General features: G+C 42.2%; 1 protein-coding gene and 1 non-coding gene across 5 annotated transcripts in view; both read left to right on the top strand.

Annotated features, from left to right (window-relative positions):
- Positions 1-14,472, top strand: part of LOC124596554 (pleckstrin homology-like domain family B member 1) — a 1,048,367-nt gene that overhangs the window by 289,105 nt on the left and 744,790 nt on the right. For all 4 annotated transcript variants that reach the window (XM_047135740.1, XM_047135739.1, XM_047135737.1 and 1 more), the window contains one exon: positions 6,935-6,987. The gene's annotated coding sequence lies outside the window, so the exon portion shown is untranslated. The remainder of the gene's footprint in view (positions 1-6,934; positions 6,988-14,472) is intronic.
- Positions 10,211-10,285, top strand: Trnas-cga. Its single transcript has one exon. It is a non-coding gene; the product is annotated as a tRNA-Ser (tRNA).

Raw genomic sequence — 14,472 nt, 5'->3', positions numbered from 1 at the left:
GATGAGGGATTTCAAATTGATTTTGTAATTCTAGATTTCCAGAAGCCGTATGGCACTGTACCACACAAGCGGCTTGTAGTGAAAAGGCGTGGTTATGGAATATCGTCTCAGTTTTCGTAGCGACTGATGCAAAATCATCGAGTATAACAAAAGTGATTTCCGGCGTTCCCCAAGGTAGTGTTGTAGGCCTTCTGCTGTTCCTTATCTAGATAAACGATTTAGGAGAGAATCTGAGCAGCCGTCTGAGGTTGCTTGCAGATTATGCTGTCGTTTATCGTCTAGTAACGTCATCAGAAGATCAAATCAAATTGCAAAACGATTTAGAAAAGATATCTGTATGGTGCGAAAATTTGCAATAGATCCTAAATAATGAAAAATGCTAAACGGAAATGAGATATCTGTATAGGAAAGATATCTGTATGGTGCGAAACTTGGCAATTTATCCGAAATAATGGAAAGTGCTAAAAAGAAACGAGTCCTAAAAGGAATCCATTAAAGTTCGGTTACACGATAATCAGTCAAACCTAAAGGCTATAAATTCAACTAAATACCTAGGAATTGCTATTATGAACAACTTAAATAAGAAAGAACACACAGAAAATGTTGTGGGGAAGGCAAACCAAAAACTCCATTTTATTGGCAGAACATTTAGAAAACGTAACAGATCTAGTAGAGAGACTGCCTATACTACGCTTGTCTGTCCTCTTTTGGAGTACTGCTGCGCGGTCTGGGATCCTTACCAGATAAGACGCACATCGAGAAAGTTCAAAGAAAAGAGGCACGTTTTGTGCTATCGTGAAATAGGAGAGAGAGTGTCACTGACATGATACGGGTTTTGGGTTGAGCTTCACTTAAAAAGAGGCGTTTTACGTTGAGGCGAAATCTTCTCACGAAATTTCAATCACCAACTTTCTCCTCCGAGTGGGAAGATATTTTGTTCATGCCGATCTACATAAAAAATAAGGGAAATCAGAGCTCGCATGGAGAGGTACAGGTGTTCGGTTTCTCCGCGGGCTGTTTGAATTGGAATAGTAGAGGATAATTGTGAAGATGAACCATCTGCCAGACGCTTAAGTGTGATTTGCAGAATATCGCTGTAGATGTATATTGTGAGACTGTTTGTATTAAACAATATTCAACCTATAACGATGTTTCCTTACACACTCCGTGACTTCCGTGAACGGCAATACGTATTATATTGAGGTTCAAACAATAATTTACATCTACTCAAGTTTATTGTATAAATATTACATCGGAAACGTTTAACATACAGGACTTTCATTTCTTACACTACGACAATATATAAAGCGATAATTTTTTTAAAGAATAAATACCACTGTGTAATAGTGGATACGTTTTAATGGTGGAACAGTATTCTGACACTAACATTTATTGCAGAGGTTAAAGCTTCCTGGAGGCGTGGTGGAAATCACAAAGCTCAGGTTAACCCAATACTTTAAATTTCAACAATATCATCCAGTGCATGCGAATAATAATAAATTACAAGGTACTATGTATTACATAGTTACGGTTATAACAGTAAGCAGATCATATGCTAGCGCATTTGTGATTGTGTTACTTTGAAAATAAGTTATCTACAATGACGTTTAGCACTATTAAAGCACACCAATGAGAAATAGAGTGTCAAAAATACTGAAAAAAGACCTAAGAATCACGAAAGTGGCGTGGAATAGCATTAGTTAATTGCCGGCCGGAGTGGCCGAGCGGATCTAGGCGCTACAGTTTGGAACCGCGCGACCGCTGCGGTCGCAGGTTCGAATCCTGCCTTGGGCATGGATGTGTCTGATGTCCTTCGGTTAGTTTCCTAAGTTCTAGGCGACTGATGACCTCACATGTTAAGTCCCATAGTGCTCAGAGCCATTTGTACCATTAGTTAATTTTTAAACCAGTAAATAAAACATATGTTAAAATATTTCAGGAAACAAATTCCGTTTCCAATCACTGTAGTTTTATCCATCTGTTGGATTCTGGTGTGACTCGGAGCTTAGTTCTGTTATTGTTGTTGTTCTTGTGGTCTTCAGTCCTGAGACTGGTTTGATGCAGCTCTCCATGCTACTCTATCCTGTGCAAGCTTCATCATCTCCCAGTACCTACTGCAACCTACGTCCTTCTGAATCTGCTTAGTGTATTCATCTCTTGGTCTCCCTCTAACATTTTTACCCTCCACGCTGCCCTCCAATGCTAAACTTGTCATCCCTTGATGCCTCAAAACGTGCCCTACCAACCGATCCCTTCTTCTAGTCAAGTTGTGCCACAAACTTCTCTTCTCCCCAATCCTATTCAATACTTCCTCATTAGTTACGTGATCTACCCACCTTATCTTCAGCATTCTTCTGTAGCACCACAGTTCGAAAGCTTCTATTCTCTTCTTGTCCAAACTATTTATCGTCCATGTTTCACGACCATACATGGCTACACTCCATACAAATACTTTCAGAAACGACTTCCTGACACTTAAATCTATACTCGATGTTAACAAATCTCTCTTCTTCAGAAACGATTTCCTTGCCATTGCCAGTCTACATTTTATATCCTCTCTACATCGACCATCATCAGTTATTTTACTCCCTAAATAGCAAAACTCCTTTACTACTTTAAGAGTCTCATTTCCTAATCTAATTCCCTCAGCATCACCCGACTTAATTCAACTACATTCCATTATCCTCGTTTTGCTTTTGTTGATGTTCATCTTATATCCTCCTTTCAAGACACTGTCCATTCCGTTCAACTGCTCTTCCAAGTCCTTTGCTGTCTCTGACAGAATTAAAATGTCATCGGCGAACCTCAAAGTTTTTACTTCTTCTCCATGAATTTTAATACCTACTCCGAATTTTTCTTTTGTTTCCTTTACTGCTTGTTCAATATACAGATTGAATAACATCGGGGAGAGGCTACAACCGTGTCTCACTCCTTTCCCAACCACTGCTTCCCTTTCATGCCCCTCGACTCTTATAAATGCCATCTGGTTTCTGTACAAATTGTAAATAGCCTTTCGCTCCCTGTATTTTACCCCTGCCACCTTCATAATTTGAAAGAGATTATTCCAGTCAACATTGTCAAAAGCTTTCTCTAAGTCTACAAATGCTAGAAACGTAGGTTTGCCTTTTCTTAATCCTTCTTCTAAGATAAGTCGTAAGGTTAGTATTGCCTCACGTGTTCCAATATTTCTACGGAATCCAAACTGATCTTCCCCGAGGTCCACTTCTACTAGTTTTTCCATTCGTCTGTAAAGAATTCATGTTAGTATTTTGCAGCCGTGACTTATTAAACTGATAGTTCGGTAATTTTCACATCTGTCAACACCTGCTTTCTTTGGGATTGTAATTATTATATTCTTCTTGAAGTCTGTGGGTATTTCGCCTGTCTCATACATCTTGCTCACCAGATGGTAGACTTTTGTCAGGACTGGCTCTCCCAAGGCCATCAGTAGCTCTAATGGAATGTTGTCTACTCCCGGGGCCTTGTTTCGACTCAGGTCTTTCAGTGCTCTGTCAAACTCTTCACGCAGTATCTTATCTCCCATTTCATCTTCATCTACATCCTCTTCCATTTCCATAATATTGTCCTCAAGTACATCGCCCTTGTATAAACCCTCTATATACTCCTTCCACCTTTCTGCCTTCCCTTCTTTGCTTAGAACTGGGTTGCCATCTGAGCTCTTGATATTCATACAAGTGGTTCTCTTCTCTCCAAAAGTCTCTTTAATTTTCCTGTAGGCAGTATCTATCTTACCCCTAGTGAGACAAGCCTCTACATCCGTACATTTGTCCTCTATCCATCCCTGCTTAGCCATTTTGCGCTTCCTGTCGATATCATTTTTGAGACGTTTGTATTCCTTTTTGCCTGCTTCATTTACTGCATTTTATATTTTCTCCTTTTATCAATTAAATTCAATATTTCTTCTGTTACCCAAGGATTTCTATTAGCCCTCGTCTTTTTACCGACTTGATCTTCTGCTGCCTTCACTACTTCATCCCTCAGAGCTACCCATTCTTCTTCTACTGTATTTCTTTCCCCCATTCCTGTCAATTGTTCCCTTATGCTCTCCCTGAAACTCTCTACAACCTCTGGTTCTTTCAGTTTATCCAGGTCCCATCTCCTTAAATTCCCACCTTTTTGCAGTTTCTTCAGTTTCTTTCTGCAGTTCATAACCAGTATATTGTGGTCAGAATCCACATCTGCCCCTGGAAATGTCTTAAAATTTAAAACCTGGTTCCTAAATCTCTGTCTTACCATTATATGTCTTACCATTATATGTCTTACCATTATATGTCTTACCATTATATGTCTTACCATTATATGTCTTACCATTATATGTCTTACCATTATATGTCTTACCATTATATTGTCTTACCATTATATTGTCTTACCATTATGTTGTCTTACCATTATGTTGTCTTACCATTATGTTGTCTTACCATTATGTTGTCTTACCATTATGTTGTCTTACCATTATGTTGTCTTACCATTATGTTGTCTTACCATTATGTTGTCTTACCATTATGTTGTCTTACCATTATGTTGTCTTACCATTATGTTGTCTTACCATTATGTTGTCTTACCATTATGTTGTCTTACCATTATGTTGTCTTACCATTATGTTGTCTTACCATTATGTTGTCTTACCATTATGTTGTCTTACCATTATGTTGTCTTACCATTATGTTGTCTTACCATTATGTTGTCTTACCATTATGTTGTCTTACCATTATGTTGTCTTACCATTATGTTGTCTTACCATTATGTTGTCTTACCATTATGTTGTCTTACCATTATGTTGTCTTACCATTATGTTGTCTTACCATTATGTTGTCTTACCATTATGCTGTCTTACCATTATGCTGTCTTACCATTATGCTGTCTTACCATTATGCTGTCTTACCATTATGCTGTCTTACCATTATATAATCTATCTGATACCTTTTAGTATCTCCAGGATTCTTCCAGGTATACAACCTTCTTTTATGATTCTGTTATTAAGGACTAGTATTTTGTATTCATGTATTCATTTTGTTGTGTTTCTAGCAAACAGTCACTGCATATAATTTTGCGTTTATTACGAACTGAATAGAATAATTACAGAGAGAAATCATAAAAGCCTAACACAAATCTTTATTTTTAGAATCCTTAGTTGATACAAGTCTGCTGTAACGAAAAATTCCACAAACACACTCATCAGTTTTATACACACAAGATTTTTCTCAGTGGTAATGTTGGAGGAAAGAGAAATGTTAAGTTTTTGTTTCGTTATTTAATGCTAAGTCCATTATGGTAAGTTGGACAAAAACATTGTGTTGGCAGTTTTTAAGATGCCGGAGAGAATGTTATTCAGTATTTAAGTAAATTAATGTAATTATTCGCCTCGCTGAATGTAAATTCATGCCACGAAGTCATAACGTAGTATGAATGGAAAGGCAGACCTGTGGTTAATGCGACACTGCTCAGTCGCGCCGTCCGTGACCTCTCGTCACTTATTTATTTCAGTCGATGCTGTCAGACACCTAGGGGCCTTCCGTAACGTCAGCATCAGCTACTATTGACGTGTTTGGACGACAAAAATAACTGCAGTTGAAAACTGAGTGTTCGCCATTGTGTACTCGTTTTCTATGCATGGTCATAGTGAAATGACAATTGGTTTGTTATTTCCCCTCGAGAATGCCACATTATTATGGAGAGAAAAAAAAAATTCTTCTGTGAATAAATCGGTGACTCGTCGTGGAATGCATTCCATAATACTGAAGGCGTTGAGGAACCCTCCTAGTCCACACACACTCAGCCACCGACCGCATACTCTTGAAAATTTATTTGAGCTGGGTGAAAGCCGCGCAAATGTCGCTGAATGATGTTCCATCAGACCTGCGCAATAGATTGACAGAAGGGAGGATAGGAGATGAGGTGGATTACACTTTTTTTTTTTAATTTTGAAATTATTGAAGAAAGAAACAGGTCAGTCCCCCGTTTCGGAAAAGACTTAAGGCAACAGAGAGGATCGGCGATCCCTGTGATCATAAGGCAGTTCTGATTTACCAGAATCGTCAGTTACGGTTGTAGAATGCCAGCCTGCGGGAGCGAGGGGAGGCATCTTCCCTTGCAATTCTCATTCTCCACACGACAGTCTAAGTTCTCGTTTGTTTACACCTGCGGCCGACTACAACGATAGTGTCTGTACTGTACCAGTTACCATCATCTAGCACTGACAAGATAACAGGTATGTACCTCTGTGGCCAGATTATCCGCTGTTACAAAACGTGATATTAAGCATCGGATGCCAATCAACAACGCATAGGCGCCGATGGCGGAGGCATCGGACTGCGACAGTTTCCTCCAAATGGAGGTAGCAACGTACATCCTTGATTTACGGTGGTACGTAAAATGTATGAAACGGGAACCACGACATCGCGCTTTCAAAAATGCAATTAAATTGGCACTCTTGCGCATTCTGCGGCCAACTATTGAGCCTATGATCAATAAAACATCCGACAAGACACGTCATACGTCCACCTTGTTCTCGCTTGCTCTATCTATCTATCTATCTATCTTCCAAAACACAGCTAACTTAGTTGCTCAGGAATTTAGAAGCGAGCCGGCCGGGGTGGCCGAGAGGCTCTAGGCGCTGCAGCCTGGAACCGCGCGACCGCTACGGCCGTAGGTTCGAATCCTGCCTCGGGCATGGATGTGTGTGATGTCCTTAGGTTAGTCAGGTTTAAGTAGTTCTATGTTATAGGGGACTGATGACCTCAGATGTTAAGTCCCATAGTGCTCAGAGCCATTATGTAAAAGCGAATATGCCTTTATGCAGTAATGTAATACTAGTAGCTTCTGATGAATTAGAGATTTAATGATTAATATTTATGAACTTTAGATAACACTAAAGATAAAAATCATTGACACTCGATCATCTTATTTGTTTCAGGCAACCTCATCTGCTGCTGATTTCAGAATACGTGTTGCTAATGTGACTGCTTGGTGAGTACTAGAATGTCATTCTCAAGTTACTAAATCAGGTCTTTTTACTGGATGCGAGTTTTGCTAGGAATATGAAGGTAATGACACGTGAATATCTTACAAAGCGATATACGAACAGCTCACTGATTTAATGTTTGTGTTTTGAAGAAGTAACTAACCTAAGCATATCACACACATCCATGCCCGAGGCAGGATTCGAACCTGCGACCGTAGCGGTCGCGCTGTTCCAGACTGTAGAGCATAGAACCGCTAGGCCACCCCGGCCGGCTCAAAGACGGGTATATTAACGAGTAGAGGCATTTGATATAAATTCACCGATATAACACACAAACTGTAAAAACTAAGACCATCTTTATGGCAGATACGGTGTCCAGCTCAAATCTATGACTCAGGTCTAAGGCGTTGGCCTTTACGTTGTTGATCTGTGCTTTTCGGAATCGTCATAAACCGATAAGTTTAACGGATTGAAGAAGCGATAAGACAACTGTCAAATTTCTATATACTTATACAGGGGTTAAAACCAAACCTTGTATCCTACTTATTAGTGCTATAACCGTAAAATATCCACTAGTTCTCCACTTCGGAATTATACATCGGAAATCTGACTTATTTATTTCTAGTCACGTTTCGAAAATCTGTGTCTTCATCGTCAGCGACCAATTTACGGTATTTTACATACGTTGAAACTCGGCTTTTCTCTATGCTAATTTATTATGAGCGTTCTAATATCTCTGTTCAGGCAGCACAAAATTTAAGAGTTCATATTTCATGCTTCCTCTATGAAACTTCGCAACTTACACACCGAGAGCTGCTTCGTGCATGAGCCCAGAGCTTCAACGTAAATTCTGGATGAATGCTAAACCCATTTTTAATGTTCATGGTAGACTGTCAAGAACTGTTTTACGCAGATGAGCTTTGTTTCATTATGTATTACATTACTGACCAATTTCGGCGTGTGAATATTTTCAAATGCAGTTGTGCGTTTAAAAACGGTCACAGGTCGAAACTGACTCCTAATGGAATACATGATATAACAACGTTCTTCCACTGTATATCAGTTAATTTCTGACAGTCTACGGCGGACATCTAAAAGGACATTACAAACCAACATATTTCGAGACAATATTCGCGGAAAAAGGGATGTCAGTTCGGTAAACTTCAAACGATTAGGTATTCCTAGCATTTTGAAGCCAAAAGCATTTCCTCTCACATGCTAATAGCAACTGGAACTCAGAAAATAAAGACCTTTTGTCCGAGCATAAGTATAATACGACACTGTCGCGACTGAATGTAAAGGCATTGCTCTTACAGAAGTATCTGAAATAAATAATTCTAAAATGAGTGGAAGCTTCTTTATCTTGTATTACGATAATGGAAAATCAAAAACTGACCACCTGAATCTACGGACCCACGTGGCACGTTTTGTTCGCTTATTCAAGCTGTTCATTGTATCTGATCATATTCACAGGATCAGATACCTTCAGTCCTCCAATCTTGTATACGCTACCGTAGAGCTGCTATTATATTCGAAGAGTGTGTTGCACGCTATTTACACCTACTGCCGCAACTGTTAAACGAACGTGCTAGACGTATTTGAGTTCCTTCAGTGTTCGAAAACAAACTTCATGGGTGTATTATGGGCTAAGACTGTGCGCACCATGATACCTGGCGCTCGTGTGCTACGTCACTGCCCGACCCACTGTGGTTCAAAAATGGTTCAAATGGCTCTGAGCACTGTGGGACTTAACATCTATGGTCATCAGTCCCCTAGAACTTAGAACTACTTAAACCTAACTAACCTAAGGACAGCACACAACACCCAGCCATCACGAGGCAGAGAAAGCACTGTGGTAATTGCAGCTTTGTTGTAGGGCTACACTTCAAGATCACCACTGACGCCAAGACAGAATCTATTTTTAAAACTAAGCTAAACTTAGCATCATTCATGCCTTCAACTTTATCTTTCGCTGTACTGTTGGAGGCGGGCTGTGCGGTAATTCTAAGTGTATGGAAACATGGGAAGTGGCAGCTTTTTTCTCATTATAGCAAACTGGTCTTGGTGGTCATGGTGACACTAAGGATGCAACGTTGATACTGATTTCTGCTGCGTTCGCTGTGCGATCGACAACGACTGCTAGTCCGATGCTTGCTTCCTGGGATAATTACGCATGCAGCAGCCGTGCAGAAATAGAGCGAGAAGTGTGTGCATTGCTTTGGACCACAGGTAAAGCACACAGCCGAGACCTCATGTCCAATCATTTGAGCAGTTTTTGGGAAGAACCTTCCACTCTCACACATGTATGGTGACGTTTACAATGTTTTCAAACATGTAGTGGGTTTGAAACAGTAGAAAATCAGTTACTGTAAGTCTTGCTTTCTCATCCTCAGTATGCCATTCTCGTTCCTTCACCAATATTGTGCTTTGAATGATTGCTATTTATGCTCGGTCTCTAACAACGCATGCGAAGACATAAGGTGCATAGTTTTGCAAACTGTCGATAGCATACTTTTACAACTACGCTGGAACTGTAAGCATAACAAAAGTAAAAATTAAAACATGCACCATATTTGCTGCCCGCCTCCGTAGCTGCGGTCGCTAACGGACGCCTGTGTGGTCACGCTCGACTTTGAAACTAACCCGTTCCAATCCTAGTGATGAAAAATTTTGTCAGTGTTTGGCCGACAAGGGGAAGAGAGGTGGTGACGCGAAGTCTGTGATCACCAGTCTTTTCGCCTGTGTCCAGGATGAAATACCAAACACTCTCCACAGAGTTTCGTGCAGACAGGGCACGAGACATGATGATGATGATCATCATCATCATTCAGTTGCATGGGGACGGCGGTCTCCTTGGTGCTGTTCGAGAGGAATAAGCCATGTGCCGCCACGGATTTGACCCCCTCCCTTTCCCTCATCCACTTAAGCATAAACCCAACACTATACTTTACAGCCACTCCCATCTCAGTCGTTAACACGTCGCATTTGACCATAACAGATCGGAGGAAGGCAACGGCAAATCACCTCCACTAGGACTTTGCCTAGAGCGGCGATGGGGGATTCTTGCATCTGCTCCCCTATGCACATAGAGATGGGACTACTTTGACTTGATCACGATATATCCTTTTTGATTACTTACTTCCTTCGCAGGAGAGCTTCTGTAAAGTTTGGAAGGTAGGAGACGAGGTACTGGCAGAAGTAAAGCTATGAGAACGGGGCGTGAGTCGTGCTTGGGTAGCTCAGTTGGTAGAGCACTTGCCCGCGAAAGGCAAAGGTCCCGAGTTCGAGTCTCGGTCCGGCGCACAGTTTTAATCTGTCAGGAAGTTTCATAACAGCGCACACTCCGCTGCAGAGTGAAAATCTCATTCTACGTTCCCAGTTGTCAACAGGCCAGTGTCACTGTTGCAGGCCCACGCGAGGCGTAAAGCTCGGCTCCGAAAACACATATCGATGATATTTCGTTGCACGGTTCGCGCGCTGACACTTGTTGATGGCCCAGCGTTGAAATGTGCAGCAATTTCCTGAAGGGTTGCACTTCTGTCACGTTGAACGATTCTCTTCAGTCGTCGTTGGTCCCGTTTCAGCACGATCATTTTCCGGCTGCAGCGTTGTCGGAGATATGATATTTTACTGGCTTCCTGATAGTCACGGTACACTCGTGAAATGGTCGTATGGGAAAAGCTCCACTTGATCGCTAACTCGGAGATGCTGTGTCCTATCGCTCGTGCGCCGACTGTACCACCACGTTCAAACTCCCTTAAATCTTGATAACCGGCCATTATAACAGTAGTTACCCTTCTGACAACTGCGCAGGCACTTGTTGTCTTATATAGGCTTTACCAACCGCGGTGCTGTATTCCTACACCAGTCTCTTTGGCGCTTAAGTGTATATTTTCAAAGAACTATCCAAGGTCACTATAGACACATGTCGAGAAGATGCTACTCACTGCGGTCCAAACGACGAAAGTGGATTTCGGATTGCTCCCTCGACTGGTAGGTTATTTCTGCGCGTGACATTTACTTCCAGGCAACTCGTAACCGTTGGTTGCGTAGGTAGAGACAATGCCAGAAATAGGTCCGGCCTTTCATAAAGCCGGCACTGTACACGCGGCGCGGTGATTCGCGTGTTTATGTGTACAAGCCGGCTGGGCGGCCTGTGCTCCTTGCCGTAGGGGGCTTTGGCGTCATGCTCGCCAGATGCTCGCCTGGCAGCGGTCCAGGGGGAGCCAGCCGGGGTACAGTACACGACTGCCGGCACAAAAAAGAGGCCGGGAGCGCGCCTCGCCTCGCCTTGCCGCGGAGGGCGCTCGCCTCACTGCTGGGACTTTGCATACATCGGCAGCCCTCCGAGGAGGTCGACGACAGCGGCTTTTGTATCTCACCAGTCCATTACGGGAGCCGCAGAAGCAGGGAAAGTTATGACAGTGTCGTAGGGAAGGTAGCAGTGCGAAGCAGAGCGAACCTGAAAAGCTGCAAAAAGTAATAACCTATTTCGAGGATCAGTCGCAGGTAACTACCTTAGAAGACTGTCATTTTGGTTTGGCTCTAAGCAGTATGAGACTTAACTTCTGAGGTCATCAGTCCCCTAGACTTAAAACTATTTAAACCTAAGGACATCACACACATCCATGCTCGAGGCAGGATTCGAACCTGCGACCGTAGCAGCAGCACGGTTCCGGACTGAAGCGCCTGGAACAGCTCGGCCACAGCTGCCGGCCGTTTTGGTTTCCTTGTCATCCTGTTTAGACCGCACAACAAACTTACGCAGTATCACAAATACACAACTGGCCATTAAAATTGGTGCACCAAGAGGAAATGCAGATGATAAACGGGTATTCATTGGACAAATATATTATACTAGAACTGACATGATTACATTTTCACGCAATTTGGGTGCATAGATACTGAGAATACAGTACCCAGAACCACCACCTCTGACTGTAATAACGGCCCTGATACGCCTGGGCATTGAGTCAAACAGACCTTCGATGGCGTGTACAGGTACAGCTGCTCATGCAGCTTCAACACGATACCACAAGTCATCACGAGTAGTGACTGGCGTATTGTGATGAGCCGGCCACCATTGACCAGACGTTTTCAGTTGGTGAGAGATCTGGAGAATGTGCTGGCCAGGGCAGCAGTCGAACATTTTCTGTATCCAGAAAGGCCCGTACAGGACCTGCAACATGCGGTCGTGCATAATCCTGCTGAAATGTAGGGTTTCGCAGGGATCGAATGAAGGGTAGAGCCACCGGTCGTAACACATCTGAAATGGAACGTCCACTGTTCAAAGTTCCGTCAATGCGAACAAGAGGTGACAGAGACATGTAACCCAATGGCACCCCATACCATCTCGCCGGGTGATATGCCAGTATGGCGATGACGAATACATGCTTCCAATGTGCATTCACCGCGATGTCGCCAAACACGGACGCGACCATCATGACGCTGTAAACAGAACCTGGATTCACCTGAAAAAATGACGTTTTTCCATTTGTGCACCCAGGTTCGTCGTTGATTACACCATCGCAGGCGCCCCTGTCTGTGATGCAGCGTCAAGGGTAGCCGCAGCCATGGTCTCAGAGCTGATAGTCCATGTTGCTGCAAACGTCGTCGAACTGTTCGAGCAGATGGTTGTTGTCTTGCAAACGTCCCCATCTGTTGGCTCAGGGATCGAGACGTGGCTACATGATCCGTGACAGCCATGCGGATAAGATGCCTGTCATCTCGACTGCTAGTGATACGAGGCCGTTGGGATCCAGCACAGCGTTCCGTATTACCCTCCTGAACCCACCGATTCCATATATCTGCTAACAGTCATTGGATCTCGACTAGCGCGAGCAGCAATGTCGCGATACGATAAACCGCAATCGCGATAGGCTACAATCCAACCTTTATCAAACTCCACCTTAAACGAGGCATCACAACGACGTTTCACCAGGCAACGTCGATCAACTGCTGTTTGTGTATGAGAAGTCGGTTGGAAACTTTCCTCATATCAGCACGTTGTAGGTGTCGCCACCGGCGCCAACCTTGTGTGAATGCTCTGAAGAGCTAATCATTTGCGTATCACAGCATCTTCTGCCTGTCGGTTAAATTTCGCGACAGTAGCACGTCATCTTCGTGATGTAGCAATTTTAATGGCCAGCAGTGTATTTCGAGGATCAGTCGCAGGTAACTACCTTAGAAGCGTGTGTCATTTTGGTTTCCTTGTCATCCTATTCAGACCGCGAAACGAACTTATGCAGTATCACAAATAGCTCGAAAGGTCACACGCACAAGTTTTATTATAAGGAAGGATACGAATATAACAATCTGTTGCAGTCCCGTTGTTTTTTTATTATTCTTCCATAGCCAAATTTTATCTACAAATAGCTATCTCCAGTGCTAAAATCCCGGCAACATGTTTCCAGTCATCAACAGTCCATTGTCGGACTGTAATGAAATTGCAGAATCAGAACTGACTTACACAAAACAATAAGTAAAATACCACGTTATCCAGAAGAAGTAATCAATTGTAGTCAACATATTTGAGCGAGTCATAACCCAACAAACTTCCAGCAGTACACGACACCATATGACTTCACAGCTGTACAAACGGAAGTGATTGTTTACAACAGGAGCTTCAGTTTGCTTCATGTAGTGTAAGTATCGCCGTCTGTATTCCAAAATCTAACATAGTCCCTTTCCGATGTAGCACTTTCACATTTTTTATGTAATAAAACCAGCAAGTATATTTGTAAATCACCTTTAAAATACATCAAGAACCCTCGGTTTACAATGTATTTATTTATATGTTAGAGGTGAAACGATGCACCAAATCTTAGGCAAAATATCAATAACTGGTTCATGTAACTGTCCGCTACCAAATCGCTACATCGCATTCGAACTGAAAATTAATTTGTTTTTTAGGAGTGCCTTGATGAAATATAGTTATACACCAACTGGAATTCGTCAAAAGCTAAAATATTGTGTATCCGCTAGGCTCATAGTGGTTAAGTGATCGACTTAATAATTAACTTAAAGGAAATATAAAAGCTCATACAAACTTATTTTTTAAACTTCTGTCATCTTAATAGTAAAATACTGAAGATCGACACGGCAAGGCTACTTTAAGCAGATACAATTAATAAAAACATACTAACGACCTCTGTTGAAATGAATTTCTTACGTAATGTATGGTGTAGCTACAATTGTGCAGCTCTGCTTGCAAAGATCAATACAATACGTTGCCTTTTTCTTATACTCTAAGGCTAACAGACGAAGGACGTTTTACTTGTTTGACGCTGAATAGCATAGCGTAGCACAGGACCAACAAAATGGAAGACAAACCCGATCCACTGATAATAGTAAGTTATGTTCTCACCATGCCTAGTGTTTTTATATTTAAGGCAGGCTACCATACCGATACTAGTTCCTCCTGTTTCGTGACATCTCCTGCCTTGAAGCAGGAGACCGCCGAAGAGCTTCCAAAACCGGGTGCTTTTACT

Source organism: Schistocerca americana, chromosome 2 (assembly GCF_021461395.2).
Source record: "Schistocerca americana isolate TAMUIC-IGC-003095 chromosome 2, iqSchAmer2.1, whole genome shotgun sequence".
Classification (NCBI taxonomy): domain Eukaryota; kingdom Metazoa; phylum Arthropoda; class Insecta; order Orthoptera; family Acrididae; genus Schistocerca; species Schistocerca americana.
This window is presented reverse-complemented; position numbering and strand designations above follow the sequence as displayed.